Raw genomic sequence first — 26,145 nt, 5'->3', positions numbered from 1 at the left:
GATGCAATTGTGCTCCACTAACAAAAGTGCTAAACCAACTATACAAAGGTGCCATTGTGGCATAATAGCACTACTTTATGGGAGAAAAAGCACTAAAACACAGGTCTAGTGCTATTGTCTTCTTTGGACTTTGACACTTGGAAAAACATGCTAAAAATGTATCAAAAGCAAAATTAAACATTTACATAGCGATGGTCCATAGTCCTCTGGCTGCTGGTATCGACGGATTTTCTCTAACCGGTGATCTGCTATAGGCACGACCATGATGACTGTTGCTCACTCCTTTGCCCAAGGTCACTATCAGAGCTCCAAACTGCTAGGGAGATAGGTGCAAATGAGACAGTTTTACCCCTTCACCTCCAATTATACCCCCCATCCCTAACCCTACTTCATCGTGCTCATCGTCGTGGTCCCTGGGAACTTCAGAAGCCTCTCATTTCTACGTATTCACTTCGTCTTCTCCCATTCTTTCGCCATTATTTCTAATTTATTCTATTCTACCTCCCCCCAACTTCTCTCACCCACCAAACCCACTTGCCCACTAACTTCCTTCTAGATTCTTCTAACCCCCTTCTAATTAGCCTAATCCCCCTCTCTAATCATTTGCACATTCCCAAACAAAGGTCACTTCTCAAAAATGCCTCAAAGTCTTTGAAATGCATTAAAGGCTTTTATTTTTCAACAAGTTAACCCCCAAAGTCTTTTAAAGTCTTTATGGCTCTTACATTACCATTAATGGTTAACTCAACTTCCCCACATGGTTAGAGACTTTCCCTCTAACTCAAACCTCATTTAACTCATGAGTCTCTTCAAGCATTTATTGCTTTGACCATGGTTACCTCCATTAACTCTTGCACAAGAGTTTATCCATGAGATGAAAAAATTACCCTTGGATAAAATATTTATCCACTAACTCAAGCATAACCAAACCCTCCTAGGGTAACCCTCATGTCTCCTCAGGAATTAATTTCTCCTTCCCTCTCTTCTCAAGCCATCTCATGTTGACACTTGTCATCATGGGATTGGCTTGAAATCCATCACATGGATCACAAAACCATCAATCCGAGCCCTTCACAAGCTCACTCAATCAACATTTTTTTCTATAAAAGGACCTCATTTCTCAAGAAAAGGAGGAAGCATTTTTGCATTGTTATTATACTTGTATGTTCATAGAGTTTTCTCATAGAAATCTTATTCTAGGCATTTGCATAGCAATAGATTTCAGATCATCTTTCAACCACTTTCAAATCTTCATGTCATCCATGGTTTTGTGCTAAAAGTTGAGAGCTACTTACAATCACCCATTTGGATCTTGGAGAGGAGAAGAGCAAGGGAGGAACATCTATGAGCATCTTTGGGAGCATCTTAGGGAGTTGTCTTTCTCTCTTTCATTTGTGTATGCTTTTCATTGTTTGCTTTATATCTCTCTTGGTATGCATCTTAAGGTTTTTGAGTTCATTTGTCTTTGGTTTTGGTTGGAACTAATCTATTAGCGTTTGAACTTATGTTTGTGCCTTGTGCCCCTTTTGCATTGCATCAACTGCGTTAGAGATTTTGGACTGGAGAGGGTCTAACCACTGGCTAATTAAGATCTCCATATTGCCTCCTAAATTATCAAGGGGTCCCTCCTTCAAATTCTAGATTATGTGGCTACGTGATTCTTCTCTCCAGGATTTGATGAATGGTTGGTGGGGTGAAGGATTTCCCTCTCATAGAACAACTATGTATACTTTTTCCAAAAGATTGCAGTATGTGAAGTATAAACTCAAAATATGGAATAGCCAGAGTTTTGGTAACTTGAAATCCAACAAAAATGCTTCTCAAGCTTGGCTCGATTCTATTACTCGGGATATCTAGGATCAGGAGATGACCTTGGACCTTAGTCAAGAGGAATCCATGGTCATTAAAGAATTAGAGGAATGGGAGCTACAGGAGGAGATCTTCTGGAAATAGAAGTCCAGGATTGAGTGGTTGCAGGAAGGAGAGAAGAATATTGCCTTCTTCCATAACTCTATTAGAGCTAGAAGGAATGGTAACCTCATTACCTCTTTGGTCTCTTCGGAAGGAGCTCATCTTTCATCAGTCAATGATATCTGTGAGGAAACTCTCCAGTATTTCTCTTCTATGTTTATGAAAGACACCCCCTGCTGATGAGGATGAGGCCCTAGTTCTTAGTTGCATTCTAGCTTTGGTGTCCAATGAAATGAATAGGGCTCTCATCAGCCCTATTGGGCTGCAAGAGGTGGAAGATGTGGTGTTTGGGATGAAAAAAGGTAAAGCTCCAAATCCTGATGACTTCACGATTGAATTTTTTCAAGAATTCTAGGAAATCATTAAGCTTGACCTTCTTGCAGTTGTTTAGGAGTCACAAAGGAACAAGCATATGTTGAGGGCTATGAATTCTACTTTTATAACCTTGATTCCAAAAAAAGAGAATGCAAATAGATTAGAGCAGTTTAGACCGATTGCACTCTACAATGTGGTTTATAAGATTATCACTAAACTAATAGCTGAGAGACTTAAGAGGTACCTTGAAAATTTGATCTCTAATAAGAAGGGTTTTTTGTCATGGGTAGACAAATTCTTGATGGAATTGTGGTGGCAGCTGAAACCATTCACTCTATGGCGACCTCGAAGGAAAAAGCAGTTTATTAAATTGGACATGGCAAAAGCTTATGACAAAGTCAAATGGAGTTTCTTACAAAGAATTCTCTTGGCCTTTGTATTTTGTGGAGAATGGGTGGATTGGGTCATGAGTTGTGTCTCTTCTTCTTCATTCTCAGTTCTGGTTAACAGATTTCCTTTTGATTTGTTCTAGGCTTCTAGGGGGCTTCAGCAAAGAGATCCCCTCCCTCCCTTTTTATTTATTATCATGGCTAAGGGGCTTGGGAGATTAATCAAGGATAGGGTTAGATAGGGATTCATTCATGGATGGAGTCGGGGTAATTGCTTGCCCCCTTCTTCCCATCTCCAGTTTGTGAATGATAATGATCTCATGGGTAAACCTAGAATCAATGAGGCTACTAAATTCTGGAAAATGTTAGACTCTTATCGAGCGGCCTTGAGGTAGAAGATTAATGAGACTAAGTCTTCAATCTTCTTTTTTAATACTCCTCTATCTATTCAGAAAAGGATTGCTTGGATACTCAGATTTTAGATTGGAGATCCCTTTAGTTTACCTTGGGATTCCCCTTGGTGTGGGGCCTTGATTGAGAGAGTTTTGGTAGGAAATTCTTGATAAATTTCAGAATATCACTCATTGGACTTGTAGGTGATTCTCCTATGCTGGCAAGCTAACTCTTTTGAAGGCGATGGTTCAGGCTCTCCCTATCTACAGATGTTTTGTGCAGGTTGCTCCCTCTAGCTTTGTGAAAGAGTTTGATGCTCTCCCATGGCAATTTTTTTGGTCTGGATATCTGTGTGCTTCTAAATGGAGTCTAGTTAGATGGGATAAGGTTTGCAGGCCAAAGAAAGAAGGGGGCCTTGGTCTTAGGCCTGCGAATGTTATTGGACAAGTCTTGGCTACAAAGTTATATTGGAGATGGTATACATGTCAAGATCAAGATTGGGCTAAATTCCTTACCCATAAATATCTTAGAGGAGTAAACAACATTGATGTCCCTAGGTGTAGTCTAGAGGGGAAGGGATGCATGATTTGGGATGCTATTAAAAAGGGGAAAATCTCATTAAAAAAGGTCTTTTTGGATCTATAATAGGGAGCTAGAGGTCTTTTTTGGCATGATTCTTGGGATGGGAACTCTCCTATCTTATCTCAGTTTCATCATCTCCAATCGCTGTGTAATTCTTTGAGTGAGGATGCTTGGAATAGGGTTTGTAGATTTCAAAACTACAAGGCCCAGGGGGCAGGTGGAAGTCACATGCTAGAAGGACCCTCCAGAAGGGCCGGATGGAGGTGCAAAGAAGGTACGATAGGAACTGGTGAAGATTCTTACTAGCAGACTTTGTAGTAATCTTAAGTGCGGAGATGTGTTGGCCTAGGGTCCAGATCCAAAGGGTACCTTTTTTGTGGCTTCTAGCTACCTGGCTTTGGATTGTATGATCAATGGTCATGGAAGGGTGCCCTAGTGGAAGCAGTTTTGGAATAGCTTTTCTTGGCCCAAGTGTAACTTTTTTCTATGGCTTGTCACCCAAAATAGGTACCTGGCCTGGGAGAATTTGCAGAAGCAGAGCTTTTATGGCCCTTCTATATGTGTTTTGTGTAGGAATGTTGAAGAAAGTTCTTCTCACCTTTTTTTCCAGTGTTCTTATGCTAGATAGGTTTGGCATCTATGGTGGGGAGCATGGAACCATGCTTGCATTCATGCTACCTCTTTAGTGGAATTTTGGGATAGCCTAGGGAGGCCTCCAGCGAAGAATTCTTTTCTTTGGACAACTTGGTATCTTGGCCCAACTTTTATTATATGGAATTTGTAGCTAGAGAGGAATCGCATACTTTTTCATGGTTTTAAGACTAGGAATCTACTGATGAGAAATATTATTGGCAGACTCCAAGAGACTATCGCCGCTAAGTGTGATTTGACTTCTCTTGTTAAGGATTGTGATCTGGATATGGTAAAACATCTTAATCTAGTTGGTTTTGGTAGTTCTTTTTATCCCAGGAAGAGATCTAAACATTTTAAACAGAAAATCAGTAAAGAGGGTAAATGGGTCCCTCCCCTTGAGGGGACTCTGAAGATTAATATTGTTGGTTGTTCTAGAGGAAATCCTAGTCAGGCTAGAATTGGAGGTATTGGCAGAAGCAGTAATGGGAATGTTGAGTTCTTTTTCTCCATCTATAATGGCCAACATTTGAATAATCTAATGGAGGCTTTAGCTATTATTCATGGTGTTGAGATTGGATTCTCTTTAGGCTAGAAAAAGATTATATGTGAGTCAAATTCACAGATTGTGGTTGATATGTTGAAGGGTAGTCAGTTGGATGGAGTTTCCTGGCATATAGCCTTGGTGGCTAAGAATATCCTTGGAGTCCATTTCCTTTTGTCATATTCTTAGGGAGTGGAATAAAGTGGTTGATTATCTGGCTAAGTTGGCTTTTGAGAGCTTGGGGGTTGGGAAGTTGATACTTGGGAGGCTCTTCCTCCAGAACATTTGGAGGATCCGAGTAAGCTAATTAGAGATGATAGAAACTTGTAATGTTTTTCTTTCGGTGCTCTTTTGGGTGAACTTGGTTGGCTGGCCTCATTTGGTGAGGTTTGGGTGGACCTGAGGCCTATTGCTTTGTATTTTATTGCTTCTCTTGAATAAAGTTTTTACCCCTCTTTTATTAAAAAAAGAAGTTAACAATTCAATCTGTAGTGCCCCTATCTTTTGACTTGGCAGACCTTATATTTTTGAGCTTTATGTGTGTGCTTCAACCCTTTTTGGTGTTGGTTGATTTTATATTTTGTTGTGATGCTTGTCTATGCTTCCTGGATTTCTATGTGACTATGATATTTTATGTTAATGGTTAGAATAATGATCTTATATGGTGTATATTCACTCTACTTGTTAGATGATTATAGATGGAATATTCTCATGATATTAGAATTTCATCTTGATACTCATAGATGTAAATCTGCCTTGATCTTACATTTCTATTATCTCCGATGTTGTTATGTGGTTGTGATTTATAATTATAAGTCCAAGTCTTCGATGGAATCATATGATGTAGTTTATGATGTGATTATTAGATGTTATTCATATACGATATTTCATTATTGGATTAGTTTATTTATGAGTTTCTTTACATTTACTGATGTATACTAACTTGATGTACACTACTTCCATGTTTGATGTGCTTGGGTGAAAGGGAAAATCACCGTACTACTCTTTATGAGCAAGCTACGTCGCTTACATTCCCTATTCATGTTATGATATTTTGTAGATTATATATATGTTTGACAATATGCTTATGTAGCTGCAAGTACCAAGCATCGAATTCACCTGAATCTTGAGGTCCAAGCGTGCTCTCCAACCCAATGGTAAAGTGGACAAAGGAGATATCAGTCAGACCCCTGTTAGGCACCCTAGTTCTTTGTTCATCGGGTCTTGTCAGTCATCACCCTCTATTAGTTTACTATGTTTTGAGTTGTCATAATTTGTTATTCATGCTTATAGTATAATAATTTTTATGGAGTGATTAGTATTTTTTCGTATTTGGGATGTGGTTGTTTAATTAATTAATAAATTGTGATTGTGGTACTTAAGTTCTAAATTATGTTAATTAATTAATTATTTAGAAAAGAGAATTTATAAGGGAATTAAAAATAATAATTATTTATTTAGAGGATAGTTAATTAATAACTCATTATTGTTGTCTCATTTGATCTATTATAAACATTTAATTAAATATTCTTTTAACAATCTTATTATCACTTATTGTTGTTTTAAAAAAAAAGAGAGAAAATAAAATTAAAAATATTATTACCACTTATTGAATTAAAAATTAAAATAAAACAAAAAAGAAAATAATTATTAATTATTATAATTAATAATTTGCATGTGCATGTAGGAGTTACAAAATAATTTAATTAATATTTTAATTATTGGGGGAATCTTGCATGTCGGGAGTTACATTGGAGAATGATATTTTTATTGTGTTTGCTTTTTGGGAATGCATGATGTTTGTCGTGAATCTTTGCTTTGTACTTTTTTTTGGCTTCTGTGTGGCTTTCTTTGTTTTTGGGATTTGGAGAGGAAGAAATTGGGGAAATCATTTTGCACTCGAAAAGGGAAATTTGGGGAAAATACTTCTCGCTTTTGGGATTCGCGATTGAAAAGGTGGCTTGATTTTCTAGATAGAAGATTTGGGATTGATATCTCGTGCTTACAGTTTTTGTCACTAATTTCTTCTAGGAAAGTGAAAAAGGTATGTAATCTGGCTATTTCTCTTGCATGTTTAAAAGAAATTTGTGTTTAGATTTCAGGAAAGTGGGAATTGTTTGGATATATTTGTTTTCCGTGGATTGAAATTCGAAAAGATTGAAAGGAATTCTACAGCTATGGATCTTGCAAAGTTCTATATTGCTCTTGTTCTTATTTTCATCTGAAATCTGGGGTTTGCTCAAATTTTTATTCTTCTATCTAGTTATATAAAACTAAGAACTTTATTTCAGAAAATATTTTGACTCTTGTCTATAATTCCAATTTGTATTTATTTCACATATGAAATAATATATATATATATCCACATGGCTTTCTACATATCGTATGGCCTGCGATATTTAATATTTGTTTTGGCACGTTATTCTGCTATGCAATTTCGGGTTTTAACGGAGCCTCTTGGAAGGGCATGGGAAGCCCCCATGTTGTGGGTGTCTCCACCCACAGTCATGGGGAGACCCATGTTTGTGGGGGGAACCATCCCCACAACCATGGGGAGCCATGGGTGATCCCCACGACACCCCTCTCGTTACTCTCCACCATGAACTCCCTTCGATCTGACAGTGTTTCTCTCTCTCTCTCTCTCTCTCTCTCTCTCTCTCTCTCTCTCTCTCTCTCTCTCTCTCTCTCTCACACACACACACACACATATATATATATCTCTGTGTGTGTGTGTGCTTGTACATAAGTTAATGTTTTCCTATGTAGGTTCAGTTAGATTTAATTCAATTTGGTATTGGTTAATATATATTATTGGACATTTTTTTATGAATAAATATATATATATATATATATATATATATATATATATATATATATATATATATATATATATATATATATATATATATATATATATATATACTTCACCATTATAACTTTGGGTTAATGTAGTTTCCATATAAGTTATCAGATGCAAATTTGATATTCATAAAACACATGGAAACTTTATTTATATGTGTGTATGTGTGGCATAGTGACAATCAGCGTCAAATTATATTTAGTCTTATGTGTATGATAATTTTCAGGCATGAACTATTTAAATGAAATTATAATACAAGTGTCTTTTCTTACACTTGGCATTGACTAAATCATGATTGTAGAGTTGGCATTAATGTGTTATGTTATTGTAGTTTGTTCAATAATGAGAAGTTAGCTTTGTTGTGTAAATAGGTATAGGTGAAGTTATTAATGATTCAATTTTGGTTTATTGGTAAAATTTAGTATATTTGAATTTGGTGGGTGAATAGTAGTTAATTTGGACACATTGTTCAATGTCTTATTGGTTTCCTGTCTAATATCATGGGAGCTCAGTTATGCTATTTTAATATCAGGGGCTATGTCTATGTTGAGTTCTTAATTACTCTTTGGCTACCCTCGTCATTGATGTTTTGTGATTAGCATCTTGTTTAACTCCCATGGTAGATGAGCCTTCATGATTGAACATTGTTGTACTATTTCTCTTGATATTTTGAATTCAGTGTATTTTGCATGCTAGATGGTCATTCCTAGCCTATAGATGTTAATTCTCCTTTTTGGGGATCTTTTCTAGCATGTGAATTAATTCATGCTATAGTTGGAGTCTTGTCTCCTTGAGTTTTGTATATCATGGCCTTGTGTTTATTTTGATTCCTAGTTGCAAGTAAGGGGAGTGACTTCTATTGGGGGTCAGGACCCAAAGTGATCGCCAGGGTAACCCAATGGAAGTTTTGTAATCAAGTGATAACCTAATTAATGAACTTGGGTGGGTATTTAGTTCACATTAATTAAGATAATTCTCTGATTCCTCCTTGCCCACAAACGCTCGTACAGGTTTGAGGGTAAGTAGAAAAGGCCTGGAATGGCTTCCACTAATATTGTCTCCTTGAAAGGTTGGTGTGGTCCACCAGTGAATGTATGGGGGTCAGGCTTTGGGAGAGGTCACCAGGGTAACCTAGGATAACCATTGGGACCTAGTAAAAATATACCAGGGTAACCAATGACATCTTAGTGATGACGTTCTTCCCTTGCAACGTAGTGGTAACCCACTGCTTTAGCCTTCCGTCTATTGTTACGTTTCCAGAAGTGGTGCGTTTTCTCATGCTTGTTGTCCTTTTGTGGATGCTTTGGGCCTCTGGTGATTGGTTGTTATTTTTGTGTTTCTTTGGTGTTATCTTGTAAACCTCTCATATGTTTAGAAAATTTATTCTTTGTGAGCATTATTATGTTGATTCCCCTGTGAGACATGGTGGTGCCCTTGTATGTCTTTCTTCTGCCTAGTGGATCTGGCTGGTACCTCCTAGCACGGGGGGTGGACCTTTTGGTGCCACATGGTTGGGTGGAGTACTTATCGCACCCATTGGGTTTGGCTCTTTCAACTTCATGTTCGTGTTAGCTCGGAGAATTTTTGAAGACTATTATTATTGTACCAGATTCATGTATTCTTCCCTTCATGGGACTCTTGGAAATTTGTATATTGAGGATCCATCATTATGAAATGAAATTCTTATGTAAAATTCTCAAGCAATGTAAAGATAATCTTGTATCCATGTAAAGATTTATATTGTAATTTGTATACGAGTTCCTTGTTAATCATTTGAGATGATGTATAACCTTGTCATTATGGGGCCTTGAGGACATTTGTTAGTTGATTCATTATATATCTTGTTAAATGTATCTTTAGCATTTGTATATGTTATATTTTTTTTTTTTAAATCGCATTTTCATGTTCATGGATGTTTTATCCTCTGGGCCTCATGGCGGGGCGTGACACAATCAATTCATTTAACAATTCAATCAATTTAGTCTTTTGGTCAATCAATCTTGTTACCTATCAATTCAAATCTCTTGATTGATCAATTGATCTTGTTCAAATCCCAATCAAACCAGTTATCTCTCCAATCAAGCCAGTTGATCTATCAATCATATTAGTGAGCATGAGAAATTCTCTCCCACCAACTAGTCACGTGAAATATCAATCGTTGATCAATTTAGTTCTTAAATAAATCTAAACCATCCAATCAGACCTTCGAGAATCTATAAATTCAACATCAATTCCCCTATTTTGACAGCCACTATTTTCAAATTCTTATGCTAACATTTTGTAGGTGTTTCATAATGTGACTTTGAGAGCCATCTGTAAGATAGGAATTTGGAATGCATCAAAGCAAATAAATATTAAACTAGCTCAATCACGAAAACTAAATTGCAATGATAAGAAAATCCTAATTATAATCAATAGAGACATGAAAACAAGACATTCAAATCAAATGCAAACCATTACAAACACGAATGTCTCCTCCATAATTCTCCATTGTCCTTCTTTCTCCTTCAAATTAGTGTGTTTGTGGATCTCACCTACAAGTGCATAAGCATAATATGAAAGCAAGATTGACAAGACAGCATAAGGATACTAGAAGCGTGATTGATTCAGATCCCTAATTGAAGAAATTCATCAAATTTATAGACAAATTGGAGAGATGACAAGATTAGCATGAAGAGATTTGAAAGGAAATTTCAAATCAAGAATGACAAATATGACAAATTATGACAAAATTGACACTTTCTATGCAAAATTGATTGATTGACAAATTATGACAAAATTGACAAGATTGCTATGCAAAATTGATTGATTGACAAATTATGACAAGATCGCTGTGTCATTCCCATGAAATTAGGGGAAATATTAGAAAAATAGGAGAAAATAGAAAATTAGGTTAGAAATGATGAATTGGAAATTAGGAAATTAGAAATTGATGAAAATTAGAAAATTAGGTGAATTAATTAGCCAATTAAATAAATATTTAATTGTGACAAGAAGACTTAGGATAAATAAATAAATAATTTAACCTAGAGGGAAAATGACAAACAAGATTAAATGAATAAATCATAAAACCTTAGAAGATGAATTAGAAATGCAAGGACGACAATTAGGTCTTGACAAAAGATAATTGATGTAGGTTCGATCATGATTCTGATTGACAAAGGACCAATCCTGATAAATGATTTTATTGATAAATTGACCAAGATTGATAAAGAGATCAAATTGATAGGCACCAATTGACATGATTGAAGAGGACAAGGATCGATGACAAATCGATCACAAAATGACAAGATTGATAAGAGGACAAGGATCGATGACGAATCGATCGTAAGATGACAAGATTGACAAGAATGAGGATCGATGACGAATCGATCGCAAGATGACAAGATTGACAAGAGGAAAAAACCCTAATTCTATCATCGATTAGGATTGACGATGTCCAAAATGATGATAAATGAGCACACACATTGATGCGACAGGATAAGATCGACCAAAATCATGACTGAAGATTATTATCAACAAGACCAAATTCGAAAGCGAGACAAATGAAGAATGCAGAAGAAGGACTCAATACTCGCAAATGATAAAGACCAAGTGCGCAACATAGAAGAAATGTTAATGCGACGCAAAAACCCTATGTTAAAGTATGACTCCGCAAGCGGTGACCATTTTTAGATGTCTACATTTTGCCCCTCTTTGAGACAATGCGATTATAAGCGTTGTTTCAAAGAACAATAATGAAAAATGCCCCGGACAATAACAATGACATATGCATGCCCCCTCGAGGAATTGGCTAGAAAAATCCAGAAAAGAGGCCAAGTGATTGATAAGAATGACAGAAGATGATAAGCTCAAACGGACTGCCAAGACTAACGGAAGAAATGTTAGTAAGAAGAAACTAGAGAGAAGACAATTAGAGATAAAGAAAAACTTGCTTTCACCAATGCACAGAAGTAGGTGAGAACCTTTATTTAATGTAGCAGAGCATCATGGCATTGAAATCCAGAGCTGAAATGCAACCCCTATTGCAAAAGACAGACATGTCGCACATAAGGAATGAGTGAAGCATCCTAGGGTGCATACATCAAGGGTCGAGGTATGTGCGGCGTTCACAAAGCAAATGTACTTATCACAGACACCCAATGATATAGTTGCCCCAGTTTGTGACAAACATTCCACAAATAGCAAACACAACAAAAAAAGGAAAGGGACCATGAACCATCTCGGTCACTCTAAATCACTCAGTGACATCATCGAGCAACATAGGAAAATGATCGAAGCCAAAGATAAATCAGTAAAAAGATAAGACGCACAAATTCAACCAAGTCAAACAAACAGTCTGATCGTCATTGTCAAAAGTGGAAAACAAGAATGATCATGTTGTTTGGTTTCAGGGAATGTGATACCCCGTCTAAGAAAGGACATAGTCTGGTTTCGAGTATACCACACCCTGTATAAGACCCATGATAATAGTGACAAGGACCAATGGTAATGTTGATGCTATTTTGATTGATGTGACAACTGTGATCAGGTTGAATGCTTGCTTGGTCAAACAGTTCATCTGTTATTTCGTGATTTCATTGAAGCACAATGTTTGATTGATTGTCGTTGGATGTATGCTCAGCGATCTGTCTATGCACAAAGGGATCATTTATTGACAAAATGCAAAATGCCAAAGAAATTGTTTTTGAATTTTGATGTTTTGAAAAAAAAAATTGTTCGTTTTTCAGGACTTTATTTGACTTTTTAGGGATTTTTTCAGGACATTATTTCAATTTTTATGATTTTTTTAAGGACATTTTTCAATTTTTATGATTTTTTTAAGGACATTTTCAATTTTTATGATTTTTTTTTTCAGGACATTTTTTGATTTTTAGGATGATTTTTTTTATGATTTTGCCCCCAGTGTCTAGCAAGCCAAGGAATATGATAGGTGAATAAATAGCTTTCTGAAATGTTGGTGGATAGAGGGAAGACAAAGGCCTTTTATTATGGAGACAATACGGATGCAATTTTCAAAGGCTATTGCGTGATGGGACAAGAGACTGGATATGACAATGTAAAGCAGGAAGATGGCATGAGGGAAATGTCAAGAGGTTTTTGAAACTATGTTTAAATTTTGAGTCCTTATGTCAAATCAAGATCAAGGAATGAAAAAGAGTGTACGGATAGTGATAAGATATGGATAGGATAAGAAAGACCAAGAATGGATAAGGGACATGGACTGAAGGTCCGGATTGGCTAAGGGATAGTGGCAGAAAGTTGCAATAAGCTAGGGAATATGGATGAAAGGTTGTAATAAGAAAATGGATAAAGACCAAAAGCTATGATGGAATAAAAGTTGTGAACAAGATGCATGATGCTCATGATGATCCTCAGCCTTGTCAAGATCAAAGGTGGAAAGGGAAACTGGACATGAGGGACAATAGGATATGAAGGGTAATGACATGGTATGATAGGATAATGAAGGGCAATAGGATATGAAGGAGGAAACCTACCCCCAAGTGTGATGTGCAATAAGTTCATAGATTACGCACGACGCCTGTTTGCCAGGTTTTCACCAGTGGACGAATTATTTTTGCTTTACTTTTTTTTCTTTTTTCTTTTTTTTTTTTTAACTTTTTTTTTTTTGAATGTTTTGAATTTTTCAATAGAAGATGGACACATGAAAGGGGATGGAAGAAGGACTCAAGCGTCTTTTTGTTTGGATAGTAGCTTTGAAAAAAAAAATAGACCATGACCTTTAAAAGTATGCTCAAAGACGTTGGTAGGATAAGGACATGGAAAAAGAGATGAAATTAAGGCAAGGATTTATGCAAAGGATGGGATCGAAGGGATCGAAGGATGGAAAATATGCATTGGATAATGGATAGGATATTGGAAGAATTGGGCTTCAGTGGATGGAAATGAAGGCAAGATCAACATTGGAACACACCTTAATGGGTGGTGGATTGATGGAGGAAAAATGGATCTCAGATTGTGAGATTTGGATGGAGGAATAGCTTGGGATTTTGGGACATAAGGGCCCAAAATGGATGAAGAAGGTGATGGAGGAACAAATTTGAGAGGTTTGGATGGAGGAATAGCAACTTTGGATGCCAAGTTGGATGTTTCTTTAGGCTTTTGTGCTTCAAGGAGCCGCTTAGGGATCCACATGGTTTTTGATTTTTCATGCTTTTATGGTTCCTTGGAGTGCATTGCTTGCACAAGGGATTTAGGAACCCATATATATTTTGACTTTTCTTTATTTTTCTCAGTGGGCCTGTGTGGCCTTTTGGATATATTTTTTTCTTTATAGATCATATTGTTCTTTGTTTTAACATGTCGATTATATTGGACATGTTGATCCTTGAATACATGTGGATTGCTAGACTTATGACGTTTATGCTTGGCATCCAAATTGCTTGGAGGCGGAAAGGAATGCATGGATGGATAGGAATGAAATGGAGTTCTTTTGGATGACTGGAAGGTTCTCAAAGATGTGTGCCTTTGTTGACCTTGCATAGAGGATGAAGGGATATAAGGACCTAAGATGGATGGAAGGGATGATGGGGAAGGGATATGTTTGGATTGTGATGGAGGGATACCAACGTCTTGAGAGTGAGTTGTGTAGACATGACCCTTAAGATCTTCTTTGATATTGAGGGGTTATTTCTCATGAAGGTCTACTCCTTTGCCTTTATGAATATCTTGACTTGTAGGATACTCTTTTCTTTGGGAAGAAGACGCGAGTCCATTATGAGGTGGATATGATATGAGAGAAATAATGAGATCTTGAAGTGGATCGGATTGCACAAAAGTGGAAGAACCCATTGTTAATGTCAGGGGTTCATGAACATCTTACACTGACACGTTAGAATCATTAGGGGGATTAGGATCATGAGGGGGATCAGGATCATGAGGTAAACTAGGATCATGTGGTGGATATGGATCAATGACAGGCTCTTCATGAGATAGAATGGGGGGAATAATGGGATCATCAAAAGAAATGCGATCTTGGAGTGTATATGGAGCATTAAGACAAGGAGATGGAGGAACAAAAGGATCTTGTGGAGGATTTAAAGGAATAATTTGATCTTGACAAGGAGGAAGATCATTGGAATCCTCTTTAAAGTTGCTTTGCTCTGGACTTTTAATGGGATCATCGGAAAGGATGGAAAGGATATCTTGATCTTTCTTAGGAAGTGGAATGCCAATGGGATTTGAAAGGACATTTTTTTCATGAAATGGAAGGGGATCGTTTGGGATTGGATGGACTGGGATATCTTGATCTTGCTCAGGGAATGGAGTGTCAATAGGACTTTGGATAGGATGGACAAGAATAGGGGAATCATCATGAGTGTCTGGGAACATGGGGTCCTGGTCAACAATTGGATGGGATGATAAGGTTTTGGGATCTTGAACTTGATCTATTTTAAGACATGTTTCTTCATGCTCTAAATTATCCTCTTGACATGGGGTTTGACTTTGGATATGCATGGGGGATTTTGGCAAGGGATCAATGTTTTGGCATGAAGGAAATGCACTTTGAACATTTGTGATGGATTCTGGCAAGGAATCAATGCTTGAACATGAGGAAGAGGGACTTCAAATGGGGTCCTCTAAAATAGGTAATGACAATAAAGTGCATGGTGGCATTGGGTCTAGTATTTCTGAAACATAACAAGGATGTGCATCATGAATTGGATTATCTTGGCAATCAATTATGGATAGCCCTTGGATAATTTCATCCTTGGGTGTATTGTTTGATGAGCACAATATGGAAGGTTCTTGTGAAACTTCTAAAGGTTTAGGGATAGATGCCACTGGAGAGTCAATTTGTTTGTGGAGAGATGAGGCATTGCTAGACATAAGTGTATTATCTTGATCTTCCTCAAAGAACTCACTTGGTAATTTCCTTAAGAGCCTTGCAATAAAGTCACCTTTCTTTCGAGGTTTGGACATAGTTGTATCTGGAATTTGAACTTGTTTGGAAAGGAGTTGGTTCTGGTCTGATGTCATATTTTGATTTCGAACTAGATGTTGATCAAATTGGTTTGACATGTTCAAAATTTGGCTTGGTGCATGTTGCAAGTTTTGTTTTTGAATGTTGGGTTGTAGTTGTTGACATTGATATGCTGATTGAACTAGTTGATATTCCACCATTGGTTGAACTATTTGTGGACATTGTATAGTTGGTTGGACATATTGTTGAAATTGGACCATTGGTCGTGTTGGTTGAATATGTTGGACCATTGGTTGTGTCTATTGGAAATGTTGGAGCTGTTGAACAATTGGTTGTGATGGTTGAAAATCTGATTGATAGTAAACACATTCTTGTTCTTGTTGTGAAGGTACGTAATGTTGTTGTCTCTTTTCTTGAAATTGTTTCATCATCTCTATTTGTGAGGAGAGTTGGTATGTCTGATCGTTCAATAAGAGATCTTACATCAATTGGCTCAATTTTTGGATTTTGACCTGGAAATTTTCGAAACATTTTGGACATTTGTGATCTATTCTTCTCAATGTTTTTCACTTTTTGTTCCAAAATCTCCTTTTCTTGAGCTAGTTTCTCCTCTAGGTTTTGTATTTGGAGATTTACATCATCATGATAAGTTTGATCCAAGTTATGAGACATGTAGAGATTGGATTGACATGATTGATTGCTCAATTGTGATGACATGGCTTTGTAAGAAGGTTGAGACCTCATTTCAACAAACATGTCACTATGCGATGCAACTAATGGGATTGACAAATGCAACCTAAAAGGATGACAATGCAACTTAATGTTTTTGTTGTTTTTCAAGATTTTGACAAACTTTTTGGAATGCAAACCTAAAGACTCAACCTTAGGAAGTTGAAATGAAGCGAAGACCTTAAAGGACAAAGGACCAAATGACAATAGGACAAATTGACAATGTCTCACCTATATGCTTGGATACTAAGCTAGGTTTGACAAAAATGATATTAATGAAAGGAAAAATTTTAGACAAGGTCAAGACTTCCTAACAACAACTTAGGGTATCATCCAAAGTTTTGATTTCTCAAGTTTGACAAACTAAATTTTTGAGACTAAATGCAAGAAGGCAATGATTATGACAATGACTTAGGATATGACATGAAAATGATCTAAGGATATGATATGACAAGATGAAGCCAAGACAAGATGACAATACAATGATAAGGATATATGAAGACCAATGACATGGAATATGCAAAATGCAACCTAGGCAAGACCTAATTTTAGCATAACAAGGATAATGCACGAATGTCACCTAAATGGAAATCTAGCTTGGATATGACAATGAAATGCAAACTTAGGGAAATGATTTTCAACCTAAGTGCAAAATGAGGACGCTTGCAATGAAAAGGACTAAAATGAAGGGAGATGACAATATGTCTTAGGACCTAAGTTGGACTATGCAAAACCTAGCCTAAAGTGACATGAATTTTGAAACAAAGGCATTCAATGTTTTGACAAGCCATGTTCAAATGTTGGATGAATTCTTGGACAAATTTGGACTTTTGTTCGGATTGTGTTTTGAGTTGAATGTTATTAATTTTGAAAATCCAAGTTGATTATGAGCACTTTTGAAAGTTTTTTTTTAATTTAACCTTTGACAATCACGGAAAACAAAATGTTTGTTTGACTTTGACTCAAGACAATCAAGCACATTTACAAAAAATCCTATGGCTGGCAAGGGCAATATCTGTTGAATCCTCTACTCGAAATACAACACTTAGCTAGATAGCTAGATGCTTGGTAGCACTGGCTCCCCCTTATAGTGCACTCACTTCTCGGGCATACCAAGCTTCGAGTTCAAGGGGCATCACTTCCCAAGAACTTGCTATCTCTAACTAAGGAGTACATGAGAGGTGTCTTTGGCATGCACGTATCACAACGCTTGAGCCAACAGATAGAAGGATTTTGGCCTCTAAAAACAAGAGAGTCTAGTAAGGGCATTTGTTTGGGTGGGTATTGATCCGGTGAATAAATCATCGCAATACCATTCAAGCACCCATTGTCTACAACTTTCGTTGCATCCATAGTTATTTAGAGTGGTTCGGAGAAGCTTGGCTTCAACCCGTCACCACTTAGGGTCATTCCCTCTCACCAATGCCTATGCGAAGTGCCACGCAAATCGGGAGGCAGGCCCAATTCTAAGGGTTAAAAAATGCAAACAAATTAAAATCAAACAAAGCATGCATGGTGTTCATTAACCTTTAAGAAACTAAATGTGCAACTACTCTAAAAATCACATGCAAGATGTTTTAATAATAGTCTTTGACCGCGTCCTGCATAAGATTTGTTAGTAGTTTCATTTTTTTGTCTTCGTCACACGTAATGCCAAGGTGTTGCACAGAGAATCAGTACCAAAGAAAAGCAGAATATAAGAACAGAATGAAAACAAAGTAATTTGCAAGTAAAAACACTAATTTTCACCTCTGTTTCTGGCCTTACACAGGCGCAGAATGTCTCAACACAGGCGCAGAATGCCTTGACACAGGCGTAGAATGCTTTGACATAGGTGCAGAATGCCTTGACACAGGCACAGATCCCTCCTACATAGGCGCAGAAGTGTCCAGAAAGCTCTGGGTCGCCCTGTTTCTTGAGTTTTTCACCTGCAAATCAGCTCAAAAGGCACTCAAAACATGGTTAAATGGTTAGTTCACGTCGGGTTCACCAATTAATGTAAGATAGGAATTTGGAAATCATCAAAGCAAATAACAAATTAGACTAGCTCAACCACAAAAACTAAATTGCAATGATAAGAAAATCCTAATTACAATCAATAGAGATATGAAAACAAGACATTCAAATCAAATGCAAACCATTACAAACACAAATGTCTCCTCCATAATTCTCCATTGTCCTTCTTTCTCCTTCAAATTAGTGTGTTTGTGGATCTCACCTACAAGTGCATAAGCATAATATGAAAACAAGATTGACAAGACAACATAAGGATACTAGAAGCGTGATTGATTCGGATCCCTGATTGAAGAAATTCATCCAATTTATAGACAAATTGGAGAGATGACAAGATTAGCATGAAGAGATTTGAAAGGAAATTTCAAATCAAGAATGACAAATATGACAAATTATGACAAAATTGACACTTTCTATGCAAAATTGATTGATTGACAAATTATGACAAAATTGACAAGATTGCTATGCAAAATTGATTGATTGACAAATTATGACAAGATTGCTATGTCATTCCCATGAAATTAGGGGAAATATTAGAAAAATAGGAGAAAATAGAAAATTAGGTTAGAAATGATGAATTGGAAATTAGGAAATTAGAAATTGATGAAAATTAGAAAATTAGGTGAATTAATTAGCCAATTAAATAAATATTTAATTGTGACAAGAAGACTTAGGATAAATAAATAAATAATTTAACCTAGAGGGAAAATGACAAACAAGATTAAATGAATAAATCATAAAACCTTAGAAGATGAATTAGAAATGCAAGGACGACAATTAGGTCTTGACAAAAGATAATTGATGTAGGTTCGATCATGATTCCGATTGACAAAGGACCAATGCTGATAAATGATTTTATTGATAAATTGACCAAGATTGATAAAGAGATCAAATTGACAGGAACCAATTGACATGATTGAAGAGGACAAGGATCAATGACAAATCGATCACAAAATGACAAGATTGACAAGAGGACAAGGATCAATGACGAATCGATCGCAAGATGACAATATTGACAAGAATGAGGATCGATGACGAATCGATCGCAACATGACAAGATTGACAAGAGGAAAAAACCCTAATTCTATCATCGATTAGGATTGACGATGTCCAAAATGATGATAAATGAGCACGCACATTGATGCGACAGGATAAGATCGACCAAAATCATGACTGAAGATTATTATCGACAAGACCAAATTCGAAAGCGAGACAAATGAAGAATGCAGAAGGACTCAATGCTCACAAATGATAAAGACCAAGTGCGCAACATAGAAGAAATGTTAATGCGACGCAAAAACCCTAAAATAAGGCAATGCGCAAATGTTAAAGTATGACTCCGCAAGCGGTGACCATTTTTAGATGTCTACACCATCCTACTGCAAGAATCAAAACAATGGAAGCGACATGCATAAATTCAATAGGGGGTTTTTGATATTGTTAATTTGGTTTTCTTATTGATTTTTAATAGCATCCTTTTGTTGATGTTACATAATGTAGATTAATTAGATTGGGCTTGGTGGTTTCCTGTTAATCTAAATAGAATAATGGCAGATTTCCTCATAAATAAAAAAACAATTTTTTAAAATTATAATAATTTAAAATTACAACAAATTTTTATTACAATACTATGAAGGCAAGTACTTGTCACTATGTGGCACTTGTTTGATTATTATTTATCTATTTAATTATATTTCATCTAATTCATCCAAATTTTATATGTAGATAAAAATTTCATAATTTTAATTATATCTATTTAAATATTTTCTTAATTTTATTTTATAAATTCCTTCCACTTACACAATTGTTTGCTTTTAATTATTTAGTTTTAATTTTTTTCCTTATCTCCAATAATGTAAATTTTTTGAGTCTTTAGATGTATTTAAGACCTCTATATAATGAGGCATTTGTAATTCATTCATCTTCATTGTTTGTGGTAACCTACTCAATTTATCCCTTGTAACATTCCCAAATTGAGACCCATCTCCTTTTTTAAGTAATTTTAGTCACCTATTTATTTTTAATTATAATTTTTATTTTTTATTTTAAATATTTAATCAATATTTTAAAAACTATGTTATATTTAAAAAGCATACAAATGATATGCATAAGATATCCTTCTAAAGAATAGAATTGGATTAGGTTGATTTGGATTGGATAGTTTGGATTAAGGTTTGATTTGGATCAAATTGGAGTAGGATTGGATTTTGATTTGGTTTATGGTTTGATTTGGATTAATATTGGATTTAGGTTGAATTTCATTTGGATGAGATAAGGTCAAGACAAAAACTAATAAAACCTATATCCTTAGTGAAGGACTTTGATTTAGATTATATCTTCTCCTACTTGGGATAAGAAAAGTTCCTAAGAAAGATTTGATATGGATTATATATTTAACTCAATGTATGGGGTGGTAAATTTTTTATAATAGATGTCAGAACTTATGTTTGTCAAGTGATGTGTCAAACTATGATGGTCAAAAGTCTTATCAAAGTACAAATGGTCAAAACCTGACAGAGACGTCTTTTCTCAAGCCTAGTTGTCGAAAGTCGGAGACAATGTTTTGTAGGCGTATATGCCAAAAAAAGGCATAGATATCGAAGGGTAGCATTAAGTCTTTCAAATTCTTGGCAAGAAATGTCAAATAAGAATACACATTGGCCAAGTTTTAAATGATGAAAGTGGGATGAGCCAAGCTCCTCAAAGCCAATCTCCACTGGTCTTAACACAACTAAAGCTACTTAAGAAATTTTGCACATCCTAATGTCAAATCTCTATTGCAATGGTGTTAGGCTCACGAAACCTATAATATTCATTGACTCAAATGTGCAATCACCTTAAGGGGTGTTGGACACTCTTGTCTTTTTGAGAGAGGACAAATAGGGGGCTCTAGGACTGGAAGGATGACCCAATCACCCTCTCCCTAGAAGGCTATGTGTATCTTATGCTGAGCCAAGGATTTATGTTTTATCACAAGGGAGACTAATAGGAAGCAAAAAACTAACTAGCCTAACAAGAAAGATAATCTATATATTATTTTTGTTTTGCTATTTTTTTAAGATTTTTTTGGGTATTTTAAAGAATTTACAAAACATATTAGTCAATGCATAGATGGTGATCCAATGGAGCAGACACCAATCCATATCTTGTTACAACAAAACTTCACAAAACTCACACAAATTTTGTTAGTAGCTAGGGACGTGGATCCCACTAGACTTGCCAAAATGGAAGCATAAAAAATAAGACCTAAAGAAGAGTTTAAACATCAAAATTTAGTGTAAAATTGTTATCTTGTTTTCAGATTTGGCTTTGAAATATGAAAAAATAGGATAACTCCCACGTTTTATGTTTGAATTGTGGCCTATGTACTCTAAGTACGTCAATAGAGGTGAATTTCATCTAAATTCCCTTTCACGACTTGGTCCTTAAGTCACTTTTGTTCAAGTCATTTCTTTGAAAGTTTATGTCTTTCAGTTTATTTTTTATTTTTTTTAAGTTATTTTTATCTCGTCTTTTTTGACTTTGGTATCAAATTAGGTCCTAAACCTGATTCTACACATGTTTAGGAGTTTTTGGTGTAAATCGGCTTCATAGACCTAAAATGCACTGAACATTTCAAATTGGGTCTACATTCCCGAACAACACTGCTTCTAAGTTTTTCCCTGGTGTATGTTGGTTTTATGAATCCGATCAACACCTCCACCAAGTCATACAATGGTGTAAGTCGAGTACACAGGCCCGACCTACACCACCCCTTTTGTTGCATCTTTTGTGCTATAAGTCAGACCTGTGAACCTGACTTACACGAGTCGTTCTACTTTAGGTGTATGTCGAGCCTATAGACCCAACTTACACTTATTTTTTATTTACCCCCTCAAGGTGTCAATCGGGTCTATAGACCCGATTTGCACCATATATTTCATGTTTTACCCCAAGTGTAAATCGAGCCTATGGACCCGATTGATACTTGTACTTAGAAATTTTTCTAAGTGTAGAAATATAAGATACAATTGTTTACTTTAAAAAAAATTAAGTATGAAGAAGAAAATCCTACTCTTGGAGGACCTTTGAAGACAACACTTTTCAGTCTTCATGTTCCAATGAAGATGTTTTTCCAATGAAGATGTTTCTGTTGGCATTATGTGAACCGGTATGAGGACATAATGATATTGTATGTTGTCATTGATGTCAATATGTGATATGATGTGAACCGGCATATGTGTGAACCGGTATATATGCCAAAGTGAAGCGGTATATTTGTTCAAGATGAACCGGCATGTAGTTATAGGAACCGGCACATGGAAGCATTGTATGACTACCGGTTGGTAGGTAATTTCCACTTCAGAATTTCTGGTTGGAGTACCTCAAGCCTGTGTGACTCAATCAGTGATCTTTGTGTGATGAATTAGCAGTATAATGGAGAACAGATCATGTTACCACGTAAGCCCTGTGCGCGTGAAGGATCTTGCATGAAGAAGACTATCCCTATCCACTTTGGGAATGTGTGAAGTTTGTCAAACGGTGATAACGCGTGATGGGTTATCAGTCGCCATGAAATCGGTGGATAATGGACAATGGAGAATTTCTTGAAATAAATTCAAGATTGTTGCATTTAATGCAGTATGAGTCAACGGTCAGGATTGAACCGCTTGAATTGCTTAACCTAACAGGTTTAGGGTTTAGGGTTTTTGCTACCGACCTATCTGTTTCGTATAAGGTCAATGTTGTGTTTCTTTCAAAGGTTGTTGGTAAAAGTTGTATGTGTGTATCCAAGGGAAGTGATATGTGATTCTTGCCAGACCAAAGGAGAGAAGAGATACCTGCAAAGTGAATATGCAGAAGGTGAAGAGGAGCCAAAATGGATCTGCATTAGCATTGAGTATTGTTACCTGATCATTGTAATTCCTCTTGATCTTTAACCACTTCAACAGTTGCAAAATCCCTTAATAGGATAGCCTTAACCAGCTTGATACAAATCCTTTAACAGGGTAACTCGAAGTTATTGAGTTCTAGGAAGCTATAGAGCTCTGGAGATCCTTTAGCTATTGAGTTCTTGAAATCCTCTAACAAGGTAACCCTAACTGGGTTTAACCCTTAACCAAGTATTATAGCCATCCCTTAACCGGGTGATCCATAACGGGATCGGTTCCTAGCAGAACCTATTGTAATGTCTTTAACCGGACAAGGCTCCTAACAGAGCGGACTTCTAAAGAGTTCAAAAAGCAGCTTGTGGGTATTCATCCCCACAGTGGTTTTTCCCAGTTGGGTTTCCACGTGAAAAATATGTGTGTCATTTGTGATGCTTTTATCTTGTGATGTTTTGTTATTACCTGTTAAGCATATGATGGTTCTGTGTTTTATGCTTGTCTATAAAACATATTGAACAAACTATTGTGAAGATCTGATGATAGTTTACCTGTTCATGCATGAGGGTGTAATGGTACTTGAGTATTGAGCTAAGAGGAAAGCTTAGTGAGTAACCGGTTTATGATTGTTTTAGTTGTTCTAGGTCTTACATGTTGCACTCTATTTCAACCAGTGTCACTGCTTGCCAGTCACTTGGAGTATTTGCTGACAAACCGATTTTGGATTGTATTTTGTTTGTACTGATTTACCCCCCCCCCCTCTCAGTACCGGTTTAGTACTATTCGTTCATCATTGAGTTAGCAATTGGTATCAGAGCACTCTAGGTCCTCTATGTTGTAAGCTTAACACTTGAGGTAAAGTCAAATGATGAAGAGGGAAGGTCCAAAGTTTAACAAGGAAAATTTTGGTATATGGAAAGATAGGATGAAGATATTCATCAGAAGCATGGGTGCTCAACACTGGAGTTATGTTGAGAATGTCTATGTTGTCCCTACTGGTGCTCTCATCGATGACCAAAAGAGAGAGATACAAGAAAATGGGCAAGTCATGGAAGCCCTTATTAGTAGTCTATGTGACATTGAGTTTATTGATGTTCAAGACAAGGTAAATTCCAAAGAGGTATGGGATGCTCTTGAAAATATCTATGATGGTGATGAACATGTAAAACAGGCTAAGGAAGAAAGCCTGAGAGGGAAGTTTGAAGATATGTGGATGGTTAAAGGTGAGACCATTTAGCAGTATGGAATAAGAATCAAAATAGTTGTTGGAGAAATCAAGAGTGTAGGTGGTAAAATAGAAGATTCCACTATGGTAACCAAAGTCTTGAGATCCCTGTTGTCGATCTATGCAATAAGGGTTGCTGCTATTCAGGAGCTGAGATCAATAAACAAGACTAAGGTATCCATGGACTCCATCATAGCCAAGTTGACAGCCTACGAGCTAAATAGTTTTGATGGCAGTGTTCAAAAGACTGAATCAGCATTTAAAGCCTTTGCTATACCGTCCAGAAAAGGAAAACAAGCTAGCACTAGTGGTGAACCTAGACATAGCAGAGAAATGAATGATGAGGAGATTCTGATGGTATTTGAAGCTCTCCTTGCTAGGAAGCTTCCTAAAGGAACCGGTAAATACAAAGGTAAGCTACCTTTGAAATGCTTTTCTTGTAACTGGATAGGACATATTGCTATAAACTATCCTAATGGTGATAACAAGGACAAACTAGAAAGGTTCAGGAAATTCAAAGGAGGAAACCAGAGAAACTGTTTGGTGGCAGTTGATGAAGGTGTCACAGATGAGGAATCAGAAGATGAAGAGAATGAAGACATTGTGTTTGTTGCTATAAAGGAAGATGTGGCAGACAAGAAGGCTCTTGTCTCCTGGTTTGATAATTCCAATGAGTGGATCATTAACAGTGGTTGTTCTCACCATATGACTAGTGACTGGAGCAAGTTTCTATCCTTGGAGGAGTATGATGGTTGTGTGGTTCGCTTTGGCAATGATGCACCATGCATGGTCAAAGGCAGAGGGTCCATCTCTCTGAATGGAAAGAGTAGTGATGACAATGTGTACTGGGTTGATGGTCTCAGACACAACCTTCTGAGTGTTGCCCAGCTGAATGACAGTGGTCTCACTCTAGAATTCAAGAATGGAGTCTGCAGAATCAATAGAAAAGATGGTGAATTGGTGGCCACCGGCATGTAGACCAAAGGTAACCTACTTCATCTGAATTCAAATATAAGTACATGTCTTATGGCTAAGTTTGATGATAGCTAGATATGGCATAGGAGACTCTGCCATGTAAACTTTGATAACATTGTGAAGGCTAGTAAGATCAAGGCAGTTAGAGGGTTGCCAGTGCTAAGCAAACTGGATAATACCTTGTGCAGAGAGTGTCATTTGGGGAAAATGTCTTCCTCAACCTTTAAAGGTTAATCTTTCACTGCTGACAACTTGCTTGATCTTGTGCATACTGATTTGTGTGGTCCTATGAAAACTAGAAGTGTGCAGGGTGATAGGTACTTCATGATTCTCACTGATGACTGCTCAAGAATGATGTGGGTCATATTCTTGAAAGACAAGTCTGAAGCCTTTGTGAAATTCAAAGCTTTCAGAGCATTAGTGGAGAAGGAAAGCGGTAAAAGGATCAAGTGTCTCAGAACTGATCAAGGAGGGGAATTCACTTGCGATGAGATCAACAAGTATTGTGAAGAATTTGGCATCAAGAGGCAATTGTTTTCCCCCCGTACTCCACAGCAGAATGGCCTAGCAGAGAGGAATAACCGAACTGTGGTTGAAGCAGCTAGAACCATGTTGATTCAAGGAAAGGTAGCTCACACCTTTTGGAGAGAAGCGGTGAGCACTGCAGTCTACACAATGAACCGAGTACTCATCAAGAAAGGTAAGGACA

This window comes from Cryptomeria japonica, chromosome 7, assembly GCF_030272615.1.
Source record: "Cryptomeria japonica chromosome 7, Sugi_1.0, whole genome shotgun sequence".
NCBI classification, from domain to species: domain Eukaryota; kingdom Viridiplantae; phylum Streptophyta; class Pinopsida; order Cupressales; family Cupressaceae; genus Cryptomeria; species Cryptomeria japonica.
Note: the sequence above shows the minus strand (reverse complement) of the source record.